The sequence below is a fragment of the Chlorocebus sabaeus genome, chromosome 9 (genome assembly GCF_047675955.1).
Source record: "Chlorocebus sabaeus isolate Y175 chromosome 9, mChlSab1.0.hap1, whole genome shotgun sequence".
Taxonomy (NCBI): Eukaryota; Metazoa; Chordata; class Mammalia; order Primates; family Cercopithecidae; genus Chlorocebus; species Chlorocebus sabaeus.
Genome location: NC_132912.1, coordinates 87,519,673 through 87,538,499, shown reverse-complemented (window position 1 = coordinate 87,538,499; position 18,827 = coordinate 87,519,673).

Genomic DNA, 18,827 nt, shown 5'->3' with positions numbered 1-18,827 from the left:
ATTTTATTTGAGATGGTGCTTTATGACTATTTTGTTCTACTTCCCTGTACCTTTTAATAGTACCTCTTAGCACTAATAAATAGCCATTTCATTTGGTGTTTTTAAAATTTGATATATAAAACCTTACAACAAATTCCAGTCCTGACCCACTCCTAATGATACCCCTAAATATTTCTATTTATTTGATGGCCAGAATTTCTTGTAATATTAGTTACATAATTCTGTGTGGCAAATAGGGGAGTAGTCAGAAAAGTATCTCTGAATACCCGTTGTCTTATTTTTAAAGTGGTCTATAATAGGTCTTAAGCCACAAGAAATGGAAATACTTTCATTCCATAGATAAGAGAGATGAGGGATTTAACAAAATCTTTTAACCAAAAGAAGATTTAAATTAAAAAAAAAAAAGCAGAGATAGGCTTGTCATGGCAGTTTTATAAATGCTCTGTATTTAAACATGCTAATTAGACATATACATCAAATCTGTTTTAGTATTAGCAAAGGGATTATGAATGTATAGGTTAATGAAGACATACAAACAGCTTGTAATAAAAAAAGGGTGTAGTGAACATCTCTTATCATAGGGGTATAGACAGCATTTTGGGAAATACACGAAGATGCAATACTGAAAGTTTCATTGTTAGAGTATGTGGTTGCAGACATAAGCAGGAAGGAGAGCACCCCAGCACACCACCCCAAGGAATGTCATGTGATCATCAGGTGATGGTCAGGCAGTTGCTAAACTGTCTCTCTGAAATGATAATTTGTTGCAGCTGGCACCCCGGGAAGACAGTATTCCAAGAGAGAGAAAATACCTGGAGTTGGTGATCAGCAGTTTCCCAGTAAGATCTCAGGAGCTGGGTGAGCAGGCTTGAGCATGTGTACTGAGAGGTAAAATGACAAATGTATGACCTTCCTCTGGAGGCATGGACGGGTACAGGAAAATCACCCCTAGAGAACACCGTGCACAACCTCAGTAAATGCAATACGCATGCAGTCACCCTCCCAAGTGCTGACTGACACTGGGCGTGGGTCACGTGAGCAACAGCCTGCCTCAGAGGAGGAGAAATGCAAATCCCAGAACCAAGCCAATTATAAAAATCCCAAGCCAAAGGCTGGATGTGGCACTTGTATCTCTCCAGTTACCAGCTTGGCCCTTCTTCAAAGTGTATGAAATGGCCTTTGCAAAAATCATAGCTGAGGAAATTATGACAGTGAAAGAGATCAGACCTAACCAACCCATCTTGCTTCTAACCTCTAAGTTGTCTTGGTTCATTCCCGGGCATAGGCTGAACTACCCTTGAGAAGGAATTTATAGATTAATCTCTGAAACAATTGATAGTAGCCCTTTCTTGAAAGAAAATAAAACCCGTTCTTGCCAGGGGATGAGCCTGCCTTCGTAGGACTAACAAATTAGCTAGAAGATTAGAGGTTATGGTTTGAGGGCCATGCAGCCTCTGACTGCAAAAGTCTGAACCTCTCCAAATTGCTCCTGGGAATAACATCACTCCTATAAAACCTAAAATCAGTACTTGAGATATTTTGCAAGACCCTGCATTCTGATGCAGCAGATGACACCACCAGACCAATCATCTGGCTCAACCAATTCTGCAGTCCCACCCAGGAACAGAAGTCAGCAAGAAGAACTCACTTCAACACCGTATGATTTCATTCTCAACCCAACCAATGAGGACTCCCTACTTCCAAAGTCTATATCTGATAAATTATCCTTAAAAACTCCAATCCCTGAGTTTTTGGGGAGACTGATTTGAGTAATGATAAAACTCTTGTCTCCCACACAGCCGGCTCTGTGTGAATTACTCTTTCTCCATTGCAATTCCTCTGTCTTGATAAATTGGCTCTGTCTAGGCAGTGGGCCAGATGAATCTACTGGGGGGTTACACATACTTTGCTTCCTTTTGCTCCTGCTCTAAAATTTGCCTCAGTCTCTGCCTCTGTCTTAAACCTATTTCTGCCCCTTGGCGGAATTCTTTCCTCCAGAGAAGCAAGGATTCAAGTTTGCTGCAGACCTGTATGGATTCACTGCTGGTTACATCATTGCTGAAATAAAAATTTAGTTTATATTAGATTTAAAACATCTGCTCTGCAGAAGACACTGTTAAGAGAATCAAAACACAAATGACAGATTAGAAAAAAAATTTTTGCAAAATACATATCTCATAAAAAGAACTTGTATTCAAAAATACAAAGAACATTTAAATCTGGCTCAAGCCTGTAATCCCAGCACTTTGGGAGGCCGAGGCAGGTGGATCACGAGATCAGGAGATCAAGACCATCCTGGCTAACACGGTGAAACCCCATCTCTACTAAAGATACAAAAAAATTAGCCAGGCATGGTGGCGGGTGCCTGTAGTCCAGCTACTCGGGAGGCAGAGGCACCAGAAGGGAGTGAACCTGGGAGGCGGAGCTTTCAGTGAGCTGAGATCGCGCTGCTGCACTCCAGCCTAGGCGACAGAGCAAGACTCCATCTCAAAAATAAAATAAATAGATAAATTAAATCTTGACATTATATAAACAAAAACTCAAAAAGAGCAAAATATCTAAACAGACAGTTCACCAAAAAAAGATGTAAAGAGAGCACATAAGCATACAATTTTTTCATCATTTGTCTTTAGATAATTACAATTAAAACAATAAAAAGGTACCACTGTACATTGAAAAGAATGTCTAAAATCCAAAAATTCTTATTATATCAATTGCCTGTAGTCACTCTCATTCATTGCTGGTGAGAGTGCAAAATATTACAATCACTTTGGAAGACACTTTGGCAGTTTCTACAAGGCTAAACATAGTACTAACATACAATACAGTAATCATGCTCCTAGGTATTTACCCAATTGATTTGAAAATGTTTTTCTGGCTGGGTGATAAATTTATCCTTTAGAATAAGTTGGCCTTCCAGGGAATCCGGAGTTGGGGAGGTGTGCTTTCTTAGGGCCTCCCTTAGCCTATCTAGAAAAGCAGAGGAGTTTTCCTCTTTTCCCTGTGTAATTGTGGATAGCATTGAGTAGTTCAGAGTCTTTTCCTAGTCTTATTAACCCTTCTAAAATGCAAGTTAGGAAATGCCTGTGGCTCCAATCTCCATGATCTGAGTCAGTATCCCAGTGAGGGTCTACAGTGGGGACTGCCTGTTGCCCTGTGGGGAATTTTTCCCTCTCTTCCAGGGCCTTTCAATCATTTACCTGGCTAAGGTACCACAAATTCCCAAATTGCTGGGCTGCTGTTAAAGCTGCTTCCTTTTCAGTAGGACTTAAGGTCTGATCAACAAGTAACATGATATTTCTCCATGTTAGATCAAATGACTGCCTTAATCTTTGCAGGATATCTGTATAGTTATCAGGATCATGAGAGAATTTCCCCAAATCTGCCTTTATTTGTTTTAAATCTGAGAGTGAGAAAGTGGCATGTACGTAAATGGATCTAAATTCTCTTCCTACTGTTTGTAAGGGACATAGTTTGGGTGCCTGGCTTGCAGAGTTTACATTTTCTTTCCAGTGTGCCTTTAACACTTTGATGGGGCCGGATGGAAGAGAGTCAGTGGGGGAGGAGAGTGGGACTGAGGGAAGAGGCCCTGAGTATGGAGGCAATTGTGGGCCTCTGTCATTTGGGCAAAGCTTGCAGACTTGACACAGGGCAGTATTGTCACAAAGGACAAAGAAAGCCTGTACATAAGGGACTTCACTCCATTTACCTTCCTGTTTACAGAAAAGATCTAGTTGTAGAAGAATGTTATAATTAATACTTCCCTCAGGAGGCCAAGTTTCTCCATTTTGTAAGGAATACTGTGGCCAGGCAGTGGTACAGAAGAAAATCAGCTGTTGCTTTTTTAAGGTTTCAAGGTTGAATTTGTCCTAGTTATTCAGGATACATCTTAAGGAAATGTCCGGTTTTGAAGATGTGGTACCCATCTGGAATTTTAAACACAGGGATGCCCTCACCCCTGATTAATCCTGGAACTCATCTTCCCTTAGAGCGTCCCCTAAGGGTCAGGTCCAATTGTGCTCAAAGCGTATGGCTACTTTTCCTGAGCTCTCCGTCTACCGGATTTAACCATGCTTACCTGAGGGGTGGAAACTTCCCTTTTGCCCTGCTGTGCAGCCATTGACCACTAAACGGGGCACAAGGATTGTTTGATTTATTGTGGTCCTTCTGCCAGTGCATCCTACCTGTTCCAGAGTGTCAAGGCCTGGGTCGGAGGCACCACTGATGCTTGCATGCTAAGGCCCAATTTATGTGGGCCTGGCCACAAAACTGTCCTTCAAGTAGAAATCTCTGAATTAGCGACAGGAGGCTTAGTAAGCTTAAAGAGGGTGTGGATGTCCTCTAGGTCAGGGCTGAGAGAACAGCTGCCGTATAGAACAGCCTTCTGTCCCCACTTGCCATCAAAAGAGTAAGCCCCCACCTCTCAAAGCGGTACCAGTATCCTGTGCCCCAACTGACTATATTTTCTTCCATCCAATACCAATTATTGAATGGTTGAAACAGCAATACATCGGCTCTAAGACCCGTGCCTGTGCACCACAGATTGTACTTGAGAGACCACAAGGAAGGGGAAAGTTTATTTGGGAAGCAATGGAGAAAATACCCTAAGGCTTCTACTATCCACATGAAAATTACAAACCTGTCTTTAAATTGTCCTGATGTGGGGGACCATACACTATGGTGGGGAACTGGCCCTTCAAAAGAGCCATCAAATGGTGACACCTGCCTAAACCTTGGAGAGCACCATGAACAGGGATCTTCTGGGCACCACCCCAAGAATTTAAGACTTCTAAACAGGGAATCTTGATCCTGCCTAGCTGGAATAACTTTGCTTACGAGGTGAGGAAAGAAGTTTACCTGGCACACAATAGGACCCAGGAAGCAGGAGTCAGAAGATGTGGCTATCTCACGCTCAGTAACCTATGCAGGGGGAGCCTCTAGTGGGGCCATGGTCTCAACCAGGATATCTGGGAGAACAAGACTTCTACAGAGCACTCCCAGGTGTACTTCAGGACCACCAAGGAAAGCAAAAGAGTTAGAACTGGTTCTGGACAAAATAACGCTCCTGATCCCAAGGGGTCAGGGGTTGTTAGAGAGCCCTTTCCAAGACAGCCTGACACCTGTGTCTTTAGTCAGGTGGCCGTCCTATTCACCTTTAAGTGGCTGACAGGTGCCCTGTATTTAGCCTCCTAATTCTAAGGAAGTACAGGACAGAATAGCAAGCGAAAGAGGTTCAATCGTACTCACTGCGTGATGATCAAGATGCCTTTCCTGGAGTCTCCTGTCTGGCTCGCCAAGATGTAACGCCTAAGGTTCTTGCCTAGCCACACCAAAGAATTGGTGTAGAAGCTGACCATGGCGAGTGATAGAGACATGGACCAAGAGCAAGAAAAAGCTGTAAGCTTTATTGAGCAGAGTGAAAGTACAAAGCTTCCACAGGGTGGAAGGGGTCCTGAATGGGTAGTCGCTGTTGGTTTGGGTGATTGCCTTTTAAACTCACTAAGGTGGGAGATACATGAGGTGGGAAGCTTGTTACAGGAGTGAGAAACAAAAGGCAATAAAGTATTCTGTGACATGTCTTAGATTTTGAGAAAAACTGGAATTATAACTTAGGTTTTATCTACTTTATGACCTTGCAGGGCATGGCAAAGGAGATAACATCTTACAGGACTTTACAAAGTATTTTTACAAGGAATTGGAATTGGAAGTATAGATAAGGTCCGCTGGTCACAGAAAAATGGGCAGTTAACTTTCCTTTTACTTTAGTTTTGCAGGAGGGGGAAAGGAGAGAGGGAGAGAAGACACAAGGAAACTTACAGCAAAATTTTCACTGTTATAGCTTTCTTGGGGAGGAAAACACACGCACAACTCCTGGTGTTAGGAATATTTTAAGCATATATCTTCAGTATTATTCATCCAGGACCAAAGTAAGTCCTGATGCAGGAAATGAGTGCATTTCACAGCTTTCTGAGCCCCTACGTGGCCCAAGAAGCCCAGCTGGCACCTCCTCTCACATCCTTACCTTCGAATATGATTCAACAATAGAAAGAGAAAATAGGCCACAAACAGACATGAATAAATTATATTGAAATCAATCTGAAGAAGCTACATACTTTACTATTAAACTATGACATTTTGTAAATGGCAAAACTATAGAAATAGTAAAAAGATTAGTGTTTTTCTAGGAGTTCTAGGAGAGGGACGGTGAGCTGAATAGGTGAAGCATAGGAGATTTTTTTTCTAGAGTGGTAAAGCTAATCTGTATGATAATGTAATAGTGTATAAACAACCCTATACCTATAATTATATATATGTGCTATGTATATAATTATATGTGCTATTATTGAACAATTAAATACATAAATGGTGAATTGTGAGAGCCAGGTTTCTCATTTTTGGAACGTTAGTTTATAGGTAAGTATTTAGTAGAAGCTAGAATAATTCATGTGATGATATAATTTTTCGAGTTAGGAGCCCACATATAAACTTATGTTTAGTTCAATAGAGATTGTTTCACATAGAGATGTTTATCGATATGTATGCATACATGGGTTAGTAGTCACACATATATTTCCTTGCTCTGTCAGCTGAGAACCCCAGAGGCAATGACATTCCAGTATCAGTGACCACACCAAGTGCCTAAATCTTGGTTTTAAATATTTTCTTAAAAAAAGGAATGAGGGAATTTGTAGAGAAATAGCTGATTCCAGGATTGAGAAAGAAAAGTTATTTAAGATGACCTTGAAAGAAGAAAGTACTCAAATAAAAAATAAGCTCATCATAATGAGAGTGTGTCAAAGGAACACAGGAGCCAACCAGAAGAGCTATCAATGGCCAAAGCTGAAACAGTTTGAGGAACAAAATATGTAATCGTAGTATTCGATTATAAACAAAAGTATAAAATGAATATCCATGAGTCCGTACTGATATAAATAATTGAATAAGTAAATAAATGGAAGAGAAGAGGCAAATTTGTGCAGAAGAATTACAAATAGGTAGACATTATGCTGCGTTAGTATTAAGTGTGGGCTGCTTGTAGTGACCTCTTACCAATGAGTACAGTAAGGAAAAGATATAAAAAAAGAATAGCTATTCAGGGGAGAAACATGACAAACTACCTCAAGCAGGTGATCAAGGTCAACATAAACAGTGATGTCTTGTCAATATTATGTTCCATTTGTATATGATGAAATTGGTAATTTATCTTGGTCATCTTCCTCTCAGAAACCCAGAACCCTAAAGTAATCATAAGAAAAATCAACAGACAAATCTCATGTGAAGAATATTTTATAAAATACCTGACCATGATTCTTCATCGCTGTCAATGTAATCAGAAACAGGAAAGGCCTGAAAAACTGTCACAGTCAAGAGAAGACAACACACGATGGCTAAATGTAATGAGGTATCTGAGATGAGATCCTGAAACAGCAACAAAAAATATATTGGGTAAAAAATAAGAAAATGTGAATGAAGTATGGATTTCAGTTAATAATGATGTGTCAATATTGGTTCATTAGCTATATAACAGATGTACCACAGTAATGGAAGATGTCATGATAGGGAAAAGTGGGTATGAAGTATGTGAGAACTCTCTGTACTGTCTTTGCAATTTTTTGGTAAATCTAAAATTTCTCTAAAATGAAAAGGTTTTATATTAATATAAAAAATGAGCTAGGACCTGAAGAATAAAAAGAACACAGAAGATTCTAAGTACATTTTTTCAGGCAGAGAAAATAATAAGAAAAAAGTATCTAGGATAAGCGTAGTTTAGCAAATTCAAATAATAGCAATGAAATTAATTTGTCTGGGAAGATGGAAGTAATATAAGTATCTCTGGGTATAGAGATGATTATGAAGAACTTGACATATTTAACCAAACGGCTGCAACCTTGCATGGTGTTGCCATTTCTTAACATTCATTATGGGATCTTTTGTCATAACGGACAAAACTCTAGATTCTTGATTTTATATTTTAAGTTAATAGCATCCAAAAGTTTGATGACTCAATAAGCTGTATCTGTTATGCCAGAATGAACAGACGGTATAATGCTTCAAAACGTGATTGTTCACTTAGACAGCAATCCCTGATGGCATAATTCATGTTTCAATAATTTGGCAAGTTAATTGAGGAACAACTCAGAATTAACTATTTAGAAAATTAAATTAGCATCTAAATTGACACAGCAAAGTAAATCCTAAAATAAATGAAACGCAGTGTCTGAGAGGATCATAAAAGAAGCTGACAAATGGGATTATGTAACAGCTTTGCAGTTTCCTGTTATTTGGCAAGGACAACCTAGAGGGCCATTTTTATGTCTGGGTCTAATAGTAGATATGTAAAATTACATGGATCAAGAAGTAGGAAACAGCATAAATGTTTGATTCAACTCATTGTAAATAAATCTCTTTATTTCCTAAGGAACAGTAAAAGTTTTATGTAATTTTAAACAAGTATAGCCTGGTGTCATTGGGGAATGTGTCACAAATAGAAATTAATATTATTCTCAACAACTTTTAGTCTAATTTCATGTGTTTTCTAGAATTGACATAACACGACTTGAACTCCTGATTTAACGCATCTTATGGTCTTGCTTATAGTTGTTCACAAGTTAATTTATTTGAAAACGTGCTAAATAAAAATTCCGAAAAGGCAGAAGATGTGATTTGTAGAATCTGAGAATGATATGACATGCTTACAAGCCAACAGATACTCTTCTGATCTGGTACATAAGTTTTATTAGGTTACTGGAGTAAAATACATTTTTTCTTTGTAATTTTATGCATTTAGTGAGATTATATAATTTGTTCATTTCTATTTTTTGCCTAATATTTTAAGTATTTCACTTTTTAAATATAGGTTCATATTGACATAAGAAGTAATAGTGGAATTCCAATTCTTTTTCCTACATTATTGTTCAGGTGCCTCATCACCATTTACTGGGCAATTCATATGTTCAAATAACCATGTAATGCTTCCTTTATTATGTAATCAGTGCCCCTCTCCCATATCTTTTCATCTGTTCAAGCACCACTTAGTTAAAGCCTTTAAACTTCAGTTCCTTTGTTGTAATAATCCAATGAAGTGGTAGCTATTTTTATAATTTTCTTACGGATGAAGCAAATTAGGTATAAAAATAATAATATATCCAAATTCATACACTTACAAAGTGATGATAAAATAATTACTAATATCTCTTGAATATTAGCTATTAGATACATTAGAACATTTTTAGATATTGGAGTTTCTCTCTAATTTTTAGATATCTCAGTTTCTCTAGTTTAAATTTCTAGTTTATTTTGTTTACTTATATGACAACCACTTACCTGTCACCAGAAACTATTCTAAGCAACTTACAAATATTAACTTACAGCAATCTTATGAAATCTACACTAATTTTATTTCTAGTTACTATGGGGACACTGAGGCATAGGGAGGTGAAACAGCTTTCTGAAGGTCATGCATTCAAACTCAGGGAGTGGGACTATAGTCTGTGCTTTTAACTGTTATGTTCTGTTGCCTCTGATCCTTTGATTTGTCCAAATAATCAAGGTAATTTATATATCTAAAGATGATGAAATAAGAGATGTCTCACTTATAATGCAGAGTAGTTATACTCTTCATAAATATCACGCAAGGCCAGGAGTGGTGGCTCACATACTCGTAATCCCAGCACTCTGGGAGGCCAAAGCAGGATGACTACTTGAGCCGAGGAGTTTGAGACCAGCCTGGGCAGCATAGTGAGGCCACATCTCTACAAAAAATTTAAAAAATTAGCTTGGTGTGATGGCATATACTTGACGTCCCAGATACTCCAGTGGCTAAGGTGGGAGGATCACTTGAGCCTGGGAGGTGGAGGCATGAGCCATTATCATGCCACTGTACTCCAGCCTGGTCAACAGAACAAGGCCTTTGCTATAAAAATTAAAAAATATGCATGATAACTAAAGACATTGGTATAAATTTCTAAAAATTATATACCTATCTGTCAGTAATAATTAATTATTAAAATGCAATGAATAAGTATTCTAATAGAGGAATTTAAAACATCATAAGACAGAAAAAGTAAAAGAAAGGATCTAGAAAGAGATAAAACATATGTAAAGCACGGATGCATGCTTTTTTCACTCAAAGATAATTATATGCGAAATTAAAATTTATCTTTCCTCTCTTTTTTTCTCCAAACATGAATTAGATCTTGTATGGCTTGGAATGGAAAGATGTTCTGTAAGAAAAAAGAAAAACATTTTAGATAGCATAGTCTCCTGCGGGGGGATTCTCTCTAGATTAAAGTGATTTTCGCACTACTAGTTTAGATACAGAAATCTGTTTTTCTTTGAAGGGGTGCCTGCAGCTGTCTCCTGAAAGTCATAAACTATCCAGAGGATCTTTTGGTTTTCCATATTGAGATGTTTGGTTCAACACAGACCAACCATCTTCTATATAATAAGCAGACACATGGGTTAATGCTCATGTATCTCATGTATTTCTTTTTATTTATTTATTTAGAGAAGGAGTTTTGTTCTTGTTGCCCAGGCTGGAATGCAATGGCATGATCTCAGCTCACTGCAGCCTCCACCTCCTGGATTCAAGTGATTTTCTTGCCTCAGCCTCCTGAGTAGCAGGGATTACAGGTGCCTGCTACCACGCCTGGCTAATTTTTTGTATTTTTAATAGAGATGAGGTTTCACCATGTTGGCCAGGCTGGTCTCGAACTGCAGACCTCAGGTGGTCCACCCACCCCAACCTCCCAAAGTGCTGGGATTACAGGTGTGAACCACCACGCCCAGCCCCACATGCGTTTCTTTAAAGCTAAGGCTTCTTCAAGAATGGAAGGTCTGGAATGACAATGACTAAGACTAAATACTTAAAATAGTAATTTTACATATAATGTCTGTAAATACATATTTACAGGGGGAGATTGTTAGCTAATCAGCCAGTCTGATTCCTCTTCTTCCCGAGTATGAAATTGGACTATGTTTTCCAGTGTCTCTTATGTAAGCTGTGGCCACTTGCCTGGGTGATATATACCCTTAAGAACCTCTGTTTTGTCTGTCTAGCATGGGGACAAATCTCAGAGCTATGTTATGAGCTATGAATTGAGGATAATGGAATCGCAGGGTAAAATGACCCTGGGTCCCTAATACACACATGGAGGAGAACTGCTCACCATTTTTGGATGCCTATTTAGAATTTAGGGAGTCAGAATGAAACTTTTTTATGTTAAATTACTGACTCCTCAGAGTCTGTCTGTTGGAGCAGCCAGAGTTACTTTCAGGCGTAGATTCTCTCATGTCTAATTGCATATTATACATGTTATGAATCAAGAAACTTAAGGTCAGGCATTAATGAGTTGCTCATCAATGTTCTGTGTGGAAAATCTGAGATTTATAGCTAGATTTTCTGAATCCAAATTTTTGGTGTTTTTTCTGTGCCAAATTGTCAAAAGTTAGTCCAGTTTTTTCTTATTAAAGCAATTCCAGCAAAATTTTAAGTTTTTCTCAGATCAATTCATTATTTACAAGACACTTTACAAATAAAAAATGTATATATATATATAATGATTACATGTATGGATATATAATTGCATATTATAATGATTAATTAAATGTCATTTATAGAATATTAAAATGTATAATTATATACATTTTGTAGTTATTGTGCATATTTAAAGTAAGATAAAATATTAAAAATAAATACTAAAAATAAATAAAATAAATATTAAAAGTAAATGTTTGGTAGGAAGTCTTGTAATAGTAAGGAGAGAATGTGGAAAAAATTAAAAAGTTAAAAAGAACTGTATATTTTATGCTTAAATTGCTTAAATTAAGGAAGGGCTGCAAACTGCAGACTATTAAAATTTTGAACTGATGTTTTCATCAAGGTTATTGAAGTTCTACCTGCTGTTGATGACTAAGTGTTAACACAACCACATCAAAATAAAATACAGTAAAGAAAGAGAGAGTAAGGGTGAGAAATCTGGGGATGAGTTTGAGAAAAGTGACAAAGCATACCCAGAGTGTGGTGTTTGTGAGCTTTCACCATGGCATACTATGACCAGGGCCACAAAGTACAGAAGGTGATGCCACAGCCCAAACCTCACTTCGGATACTTGCAAAATAGTGCCTGGGTGGCTCTATAAGCAAATAAATATGCAAATATTGAGCTATATCATTGAGCATATGAACCTTGCATTAGATGATGTGGAAGAGATTGTTTTAAAGCAGTCAAGAAAACAACTAGATTACATTATGCTAAAATGAGATATTGCTCTGGTATAAAGTGTCTCCAATTGTTAGAGAAATGATCAATGAAGGGAGAAATTGTTGAGGAGGCAATGCAGTTTTTGTTTGCTTGTTTGTTTATGGCGTCCTTTGTTGCAAATAGAGTTCATTCTAAAATGTTTGTTCCTATTGTTTTGATTAAATTTAGATCATCAGGTCACAATAAATGCTGTTATTTTATTTTATTATTTGTTTTAAGTATAGTCATAGGACTGGTCTTAGGGTTGGAAATTAAAGTGAGAATGAGGATCCAGTATGCTGGAGTATTCTTAGGTTCCCCAGATGAGCAAAATATTACTTACTGGGCCATGTGTGTAAATGTGTAAGATATTTGGTATATACTCATTGCTTCCCTTGTCTTACCTGAGTGGGAAGGAACCTCAGGGAGAGGAGATGGTAGAACTCATCTTTCCTGTGTGTTAAATTTGTGAATTACCCTGTAACTTGCTGATCCTTAAAAAGATTAACCCAATCAAAAGACTTAACATGGATGAAAGTAAAATCAATAAACAAACCTCAACCTTGACCAGTTCTCACTCTACATACTATAAAGGAATGACTGCTAACAGTTTGAAACATGTATCAAATTTTTTCTATGCCTTTTAATACACACATACTTTGTGTATAAATGTATGTGTATGCATATTAACACATATATACATATTTCATAACTATTATTACATCATATATAGTTATGCAACTTACATTATTTATTTTATGATATATTTTAAAGATATTTCTGTCTGTAAATATAAGTCTATGCCATTCTATTTTTGCTTCTGATATAGATGTTCATATCATGTAACTAGTCCCTTTTTAATGGGAATCTAAGTTATTTCTATATTTTTACTATTTCAAACAATGCTATAAAGAGTAGTTTGTGGGCTTGGTGTGGTGGCTCATGCCTATAATCCCAGCACTTTGGGAGCCCAAGTGAGGCAGATAACTTGAGGCCAGGAGTTTGAGACCAGTCTGACCAACATGGCAAAACCCAGTCTCTGCTGAAAAAAAAACAGAAATTAGCTCAGCTATGATGGCACATGCCTGTAATCCCAGATACTAAGGAGGCTGCGGCATGAGAATCGCTTCTGCTCAGGAGGCAGATGTTGAAATAAGGGGAGATCCTGCTATTGCGCTCCAGCCTGGGTGACAGAGGGAAACTGCCTCAGAAAAACAAAAAAAGTTTTTCTTTGGCAAATATGTGAGTATTCCTATAGTACAAAATCCTAGATACAGAATTGTTAGATTATAGGTCATACATGCATTTCACATTTTGAAAAATAGAATAAATTGGCTTCCAAAGAGCAGTATTTATTTACATATTATCAGTACTAGATTTAAAAAAAATTGTAAATGTGTACAAATCTAATTTCAAAAAAGTGAAATAACAAATTGTTAATTTGAAGAAGCATATATTAGAAATTACTCCTTTGTGTTTCATATTTTCAAATAATTTTGCTAGTGTATTTTTTTTTTACTTTTGAGTTTTTAATTTTATTTTTTATAAATATCTGGACTATATAACAGCTGCTTCATTTTACATTCCCACCAGCAATGTATGTGGGTTTTAATTTTTCCCCAACCTTACTAACACTTGTATTATCCTTTTTCCTCCATTGTAACCATCCTACTAGTTGTAAAGTGGCATTTTGTGGGTTTGATTTGCATTTTTCTAATGACTAATGATGTTGGGCATCTTTTTATGTGCTTATTTTCCATTTGCATATCTTATTTGGAGAGATTTCTATTTAAATCAGTTACTCGATTTTTAATTGGGTTACTTATCTTCTTACTTTTTAGTTTCAAATATTTTTATATATCTGGATATATGTCCCTTATTATATATATGATTTACAAATATATTTGGAAAGAGTTGTGAAGAACTGGTGGTGTTTCTCCTTCAAACATTTTAAAGAATTTGCCAGTGAAGACATCACTTTGCAGGCTTTTCTTTGTAGGAAGATGTTTTAAGCTTTTCCTGTTCACCTTGTTGGTGAATAGGACTAGACTCCTGTTCTAGTGTCTTGAAGGTAGCTGAACTCATGAAACCTAACACTGGGAAGATGAGATCTACAGCAGTTTAGTAGTCAGATAGACCGACATCCTGAGGGAAAAGGACATCTCACCTCATGCAGGACCACAGGGGGATTATATTCAGGAACAGAGTAAGCAACCAACAGCTGTAGTATCAATAGGGTGAGGTGCTCCCTGGCTTCCTAGAAAGGATGGGATTGGCTTGCTCGAACAATTCCACAGGCCAGAAGGGAACCAAAACTCAGCCCTCAGGAATAAGCAGGAAATGTGCCTGCCTCTTTGATAGTGAAAGTTGTTGGGCTAGAGACTTTATCTCCAGGAGTAGAGTGAGGAGGAAAATCGCAGTCATATCATTGAAGGGTCTCCAGATTTTACCAAATATCAAGGAAGCACATAGTATTGAGCCTTAATTTTAAACCTTACGCTGCAGAAGTTTTGGTTACTAATTCATTTCCCTTAATGTGTGACAGGTCTGTTCAGAAATTCCATTTGTTCTTGCATCCTTTTGGGTGATTTGGGCTTTTCTAGGATATTTATCTAATTTGTTATCAATGTTTTTCATAGTATTCTCATCATTATTTTTATTTCTGTAAGTTTTACAGTAATAACCCCTCATTAATTTCTGATTTTTGTAATTCAATCCTTCTCTCTCTCTCTTTTGCCCCTTTTTTATGGGCTGTGTAGCTAAAGTTGTGTCATTTGGTTGATTGTTTCAGAGAACTACCTTTTGGTTTCATTGTATCCCTTTATTATTTTAATATTCTGTATTTTACTTATTTCAGCTTTTATATTTCTTTATTTGCTTTGCTTTTTTGCATTTACTTAGCAAACATGTTTCCAGTTTCTTAAAGTGGAATTTGTTTTTTTTTGAGATCTTTCTTCTTTCTTAATATAGACTTTCACAAAAATAAGTTTTCTATTAGTACAGCTTTTTAAAAATATTGTACAAGTTTAATATGTTGTATTTTATTTTTTCTAAAGTATATTCTAACTTCTTTAATAATTGATTCTGTGACCCATTAGTTATTTAGAATTGTGTTGTTTAATTTTCGTGTTGACAGTCTTTTTCTGTGAGTACTGTGAATATGTCATTGCACTGTCTTCTGGCCTTCATGGTTTCTAACAACTTAACTTCCAAAAGTGTTTCTCTCCCCAAATGCATTTTAAATGTTTGCAATCATCTGGATTTGAAGAGGGTTATTTACTGGAGCACGGGCTAGTGACCAGCTTGAAAAGCATTTCATTTGGTTACACAGTGGTGCAAATTCATGTTTTAAGCTGCCTTGGATGAGCTGCCCTGGATGAGCTTCTAATTAGTTGTCAGGCCTGTGATACCTAAATCACCAAATCTTTATTTGTGCCAGAAGATGAACATGCTATTTTACGTAGTTCCTGAATGTATTCAAAATGCTATTTTATTTAGTTCTGAAGTCTTTATTCCCTGGCTCCTAATATGAATAATGAATAAATCAGTACATCTAAGATAAGCAAATATGTATCATTCTGCATTTTGTACTGACTTAGCTTTGTTAATTGTGAATTATTAAATGAAAATGAGAAATGTTTTAAAAGTACAATAACTTTAATATTAAAATCAGGGTTCTTTTTTCTTTTTTTATGTAAGTTACATCTAGAGAATAATTTAATTCCCATGTTTATTATTACATTTTTACTTTAAAAATGGTAAAATTTCAAATCACTTTGTGAAATAACTGTGTTAGAATCATATCACTACAGAGTTATTAAAGCTATAAAACCCTTAGGAGCATGTGATAAGAAAGGAGTGTCATCAGGTAATGAATTATTTCTTTACAAAATATCCTAAAATGTCTTCAGAAAGGAAGGTTTCAATATAGGTCTTCAATTCAAGGAGCATTTTGTTTGTTTGTTTGTTTTATACTGGTTTTTTAGTCTCTCTTAGAATATTTGTTTATTATGCAACTCTAGAAAATACTTATTTCTGGGGAATGAATGAAATGGTCTATATTTTATTCATAACTATGTCAGTACAGCAATCTCTAGGATATTTGGAAAATTTGATATGGTAACAGTAATAATCCATAGCATTTTAGTCATCAAATGAACAGAATCTTGCCGTATCTTGACTGAACAGTGATACATAATAAAACTTTTTTAACATTTGAATTTTACAATAATGTCACCTGAACACTAGATTATTAAATTAAACTGGAGTCTGTTTTTCTCCTCTTGTAAATGAGGTCACTTCTTTGGAAGCGACATTTATGTTTTATAGCCTCTTACTAGCTGTGTGACCTTGGACAACTTGTAGAACACAGAATCTCTGGAATAAAAGGGATTTTAAAGGTTATTCACAGAATGCATAAATCCTCTTTCTTGAGAACCCCTACCGAGTAGTCATTTTGTTTCTGCTCAAATATTTTCAATAACAGGGAACTTACTATGACCAAATGAACTCAAACTGTTTTCAGACAACTCTAAGTAGTAAGAATTCTCTTTGTTCATTTTGTTCCTGTTATTCAGTTTCCTTAACATTGGAAAAAGTGATAACAACAGCTGCCTATTTAAGGATAAAATATATATTGTATGCAAAAAATAAAATCTACACAGTGAAGCCGGGATACAACTGTGAAATACTGTAATTGCATCCAGTGTAATAAACAACATTGTTATACAAAAATATTTGCCTCTATTCTCTGGGAAACAATTACACTTCATCACCCATGTATATTAGTCTTGGCCATCTGACTTGCTTTGGCCTATGGAATAGGAATTGAAGTGAGAGGTGTCACTTGGGGGAAGAAGCTTTAAGAGCTAGCACGTGATCCTATGTTCCATTTTCCCGCTGTCCTGATGACCAGCGATGCTTCAGATAGAATGCTCCCACATGCTGGATCCAGGGATGAAGACAATATGGAGTCCAGCTCTAGTTGGTTCCAAATGCAACTGTCACATAATTCTCTGAAATTTTGAGGGTTATAACAAAAAAAAATTATTCTTTTTAGATAATTTTTTTTGCAGACTTCTCATCACTGTGAGGAGACTCTCTTTTCCTTAGTCCATATGTGAACTTGGTCTTCTGCACTAAAGAAGGCAAGAAAGTTCACTTTTTGGGAATGACCACATAATATTTCAATAACTGTATTATAGGGTCAAGTGGCTGTTTATTGGATGAATTGAGTAATTTTTCTCTAAATAGTGATACTTTATTATATTATTTTGATAAAAATTCATTTGGAGTTGTTATACTTTTTCTGTACCTGAAGAGGTACAAATAAGGCTAACCTTCAGGTCTGTGTTGAAAACATGGCAATATGTGGTTCCACAATAAAGGAGCACAACTCAGCACGGTGAGGTTAAATAACTTCCTTAGAATAAATTAGAGACACTTGGAACTGGAGATTCTACTAAAGTGACAAGACTGTTTAGAATTCACTACAGTTCTTCAAGGGCAAATATGAGATGGCTGAAAACAACATGGCTCAACTGTCCTCAGATGAATTAACAGATGAATTAACCATCCTCACCATTCATCAGATGACTTAACAGCATCTGAGGAACTCTTGAGTCTCTGGGGCTGATGTTGTGATTGGACCTCCTGCCTATTAACATACTCCAATAATAGTGTAAACAAAGTATTTTTTGCACCATTTTGGCTTGAAGGAAGTTCAATACTAGAGAATGGTGCCAAAATTCCAAAGACATGGATCCCATAAAGACAACTTAATTGATGAAACAGCTGAGAGTACATGTAAAGATGTTGCATGGGAGCCCATCTTCCTCAGGAACCCCACAGAAGATCTAGGCTTGATGTAAATTGATTTCAAACCATAGGAGTAAGAGTTGGGACTAGTAAGAATGAGATTAACTGAAACTCTGTGAGCAAAGGTAGCTGTGTGCTTTAACTACCTTATATAGTCTCCCTTTCCTCCTTTCTTCATGCAGTCTGGCCCTTGTATTAAAAGCAACATAACAAAAACAAACACAAACAAATTAAAAAGAACAAGAGTCCTTCTCACTAAAGAGATTTAAATAACGTCTTTGGAAGAACTAGGGATATTAGCTTGGGTGTTGCCACCTTAGAGTAAATAGCTCCTCGGGTGGTCCTGATCCTGCATCTAAGGTAAGCCTCCCTGGGCAGGAGAGTCCTCCCATGTGTTCTTGGACATTCCCTCCAGCTTTTCCATTCAGGGAAGAGGTATACAAGGGAAACAAAGCCACTTATACCACAGCAAGTGAAACACAAATCAGATACCTAGAATAATCTTTTTTTAAAATTTCCTTTATAACATGAAAGCAGTGTGAGATCTTCAGGCATACAAGAAAGATTAAAGTTAAAATAAAACAGAATAACTTACCTTAGAGGACATATAAGACTGGCAAAACTAAAAAGAAATACAACCTAATTCCTACCCTCAGTTATTTGAGAAGATATTGCATTCATAAAAAGCATAATATGCTAAGAAAAAGTCATATATAGGATTTCTTAAAAATTAAAAATATAATTGCTAATGTTTAAACATGTTTTATAT